Here is a 3,949-nt window from a genome sequence, read left to right on the forward strand (position 1 = left end):
TGCCTTCCCTCAGGGAAGGTTGGGGAAGAGCTGCCCCATCATCTTTCTCAGGTCATTGATGCTTCTGTCCAACAAACTCACCTCAAGAAATTAAGCTAAGCAGTGCTGTTTTTCTAGAAAAAGAGGTGCCGGAACTCACCATGGATGCTTCCCTTGTTCTCTTACAATGGCAATGGCGCCGACCTGAGAGGTGCCAGAACTGAGCCCTGAAGCTAAGGAATGTAACATGTCACAATGCTTCTAAAAGAGGGAAATGTAAAACATCACAGATAAGCATCACCAACATGGAAGTGGGCCCTTATGGTGTTGTGGCAATGTGCTCAGGGAAGCCATTTTGAGAGTTAAAATGTTAAGCAAGGAAGCCATTTTTGTTGATCTAAGGCCAGGCCCCCATATGCAGTAAATACACACAGACACACACTACCCTGAGAAACACAGAGATAGTCTGATAAGGATTACCAAATAGGGACACGGAAGGGTAATGTCCAACTCCTCATGCCCTGTCTCTAGGAAGAACCTAATGTATCTGTCTGTGTAATGGTTCTAGGGGGTTGCTTGTGCGTAAGTTGGCGCCACACCTGGCTGGGTTACCTGGGTGAACCCTTTCTGTCCGGACAGCCACCCATCCGTGGCTGTCTCAATCGCTGGCAGAATCCGTCAGTGGGCGTTTCTTGAACTTCTTCCAGCAAAGAAGTTCTTTGACGCCCAGTCTCCTCCTACTCTCCCTGCGCGGAAGTCTTCTGCGCAGGGAGGGTGTGGGCAGCGGAGGACCCGTGCTCTCCTCACTGTTTTCGGGTGAAGAGTCCTGGAGCCTTCTCTCCGATTCCCCCATCTGCCCCCCTCCTCCACTGGTGCTACGCTGATTTCCTTCCCCAGCGGATGGGCTGCCTCTCTCCCTACTGGGACCCTCTCCAGCATCCCTCTGGAGCCTTCCATCCGCCTCTGGCTCTGATGGCAGTTCCCTGACAGTCTGGAACACAATCTCCAGGCAAAGGAGTTCTTGTCTCTAAGCAGAATCTATTGCATCTGTCAGAGTATGTGTAATGCTGTAACTTTTGATTGGATAAAGACCTGATTCAAGAATGTATAAAGGGAAGCCTCCTCTGTTGGGAGGGTTCCGGACTTTGGAACTTATTCCTCCGTGCCATTGCTTGCTGCCAGCAAACAATTAAAACTTTCTTGCTTTATTTCTCTGTTGCTCCGTGGTCATTTGACTGGCCTGACCAATTGCTACAGTGTCTTTATTGCTAAGGGACGCAGGTGGCGCTGTGGGTTAAAGCCTCAGCGCCTAGGACTTGCCGATCGAAAGGTCGGCGGTTCGAATCCCTGCGGCGGGGTGCGCTCCCGCTGCTCGGTCCCAGCGCCTGCCAACCTAGCAGTTCGAAAGCACCTCCGGGTGCAAGTAGATAAATAGGGACCGCTTACCAGCGGGAAGGTAAACGGCGTTTCCGTGTGCGGCTCTGGCTCGCCAGAGCAGCGATGTCACGCTGGCCACATGACCCGGAAGTGTCTCCGGACAGCGCTGGCCCCTGGCCTCTTAAGTGAGATGGGCGCACAACCCCAGAGTCTGTCAAGACTGGCCCGTACGGGCAGGGGTACCTTTACCTTTACCTTTTTACCTTTATTGCTAAAGAAAGCAGGTTCTTGGTCACTTTCCCCGTGACTAAAACATTGCTTGTTCACTGCTGTGACTGTTTTGCAGATTGAAAGGGAGATATCATATATACTCATCCTATTAAAAACTACTACTTTCTGTGGTTCTTCTATATATAATAAACACCAGAGAGAAAAAGAATGTGTTTTGACATCTTTAATACGTCTGTAAAATAAATCTGACATTCTTTTGAAAGCTCAGCATTAAATCTGTCTTCAGGACTGTTAGCAGCACAAGATACTGAGTGGTAAAAAAGTAACCACTCCAACAAATCAAAGTACAGTAGTAGTTGTTGCTGTTACTAAATTTCTGCAATATGACAACTACAGCATTCTGTGTGTAAGAAGGAAGCGGGAGAGCAGTGGCAGAGCAGTCTCACCCAGCAGGCAAGGTGAGGTCAGGGAAACTGCCTCAGGTGGAGGTGGCAGAATCCACAGGGGCAGCAGGTCCCGATGTAGAAATTAATTCCACCCCCCTTGTTCCTGGTGCAGATCTTCACTCACCCTTTTTTCCCTGATTGGGAAGGTGAGGATACGGCATTTGGATTTAAAAGGATGAGATCCATAATTGCTGGCTGGTTGTTAAAGTATAGGTAAAGGTAAATGGACCCCTAACCATTAGGTCCAGTTGTGGCCGACTCTGGGGTTGCGGTGCTCATCTCGCTTTATTGGCCAAGGGAGCCGGCGTACAGCTTCCAGGTCATGTGGCCAGCATGACTAAGCTGCTTCTGGCGAACCAGAGCAGCGCACGGAAATGCCGTTTACCTTCCCGCCAGATCGGGAAGTATTTATCTACTTGCATTTTGACGTGCTTTCGAACTGCTAGGTTGGCAGGAGCAGGGACCAGGCAACGGGAACTCACACCGTTGCGGGGATTTGAACTGCCGTCCTTCTGATCCTGCAGCCAATCAGAAGTCGTGCTTTGGTTTTTGAATGTTGTGGAAGCTGAACGGACTTCTGGAATGGATTCCGTTTGACTTCCAAGGTACGACTGTACTGATATACATACCTATATTGTAAATAGTGTGGGAAATTTTAGCAGTCAAGCCTAACAATACATATTTGCAGTCCTATTTTTCTAGAAAAAGAGGTGCCAGAACTCACCATCAACACCACCCTTTTCTCTTATAATGGCAATGGAGCCCACCTGAGAGGTGCCAGAACTGAGTTCTGGTGATTTCCAGCTGAATAAAAGCCCTGCATGTTTGCTAGTTTGTATATGAAAGGGTTAAGGAACAAAGAGTTCCAATTACTAGAGAAGGCTCAGTGAGGTTATGCCCCCCTCTTCTCTTGAGAGGGAGGAAGTAAAGCCTGCTTCCTGTCCCCGTCCATCCCCTGTCCCCCTGTTTCTCTTTCTCCCTCTCCATGATGCAGTCATGGAAGCAGGATGTGTCTCTCAAGACCTCCCTGCTTCAGACAACAGCCTGAAGCTAACTTTGCTGAATTTCAACTAGGAGTATTTTACTTGCATTATTCCATTGCAACTACTTAAGAAAAATGCATGTCTGAGAGCTAGAAATTGTAACAGGACATTTTAAACTTACTTTGCGGTCTTTGGTCTGTTCCACTGGAAAAAGTGGGGAAAGGGAGTCACCGGCTTCACACAGAATAAATAAGGTTTCATAGCCTATTCCTGTTCATTAAACTGCCAAACTATGGGACTTAATACTCCTCTGCTGGGGCTCTCTGCTTGCTAGCCTCATGTTTTAAAATCATCCAGCTGTTTTTGTTAACTTACACATGTGGGTCTCTAGAGGATTAAACATAATGAATATATCTCCCTACCAATTCCCATCAGATAGATAGATATTAACACACACACCATGTTCTAGGGGATGACTCTGAGAATGTTTGATGGCATTTCTTTTTAGCTATATATGTTTTCACTGTACAAATAAAAACAAAGTGTAACACACATACAGTGGTGCCTCGCAAGACGAAAAGAATCCGTTCTGCGAGTCTCTTCGTCTAGCGGTTTATTCGTCTTGCGAAGCAAGCCCAATGACAGCTTAGCGGATTAGCGCTATTAGCGGTGTAGCAGCTTTTAGCGGCTTTTAGCGGCTTAGCGGCTTAGCGGATAAGCGGCTTAGCGGCTTAGAAAAAGGGGGGGAGGAAAAAAAACCCGCAGGAATTCGCAAGACATTTTCGTCTTGCGAAACAAGCCCATAGGAAATTCGTTTTGCGAAGCACCTCCAAAACGGAAAACTCTTTCGTCTAGCGAGTTTTCCGTCTTGCGAGGCATTCGTCTTGTGGAGCACCACTCTATTATATAACATATATTATACAGGTGCAGTCA

Source organism: Podarcis cretensis (genome assembly GCF_951804945.1).
Source record: "Podarcis cretensis genome assembly, chromosome: 17".
Taxonomy (NCBI): Eukaryota; Metazoa; Chordata; class Lepidosauria; order Squamata; family Lacertidae; genus Podarcis; species Podarcis cretensis.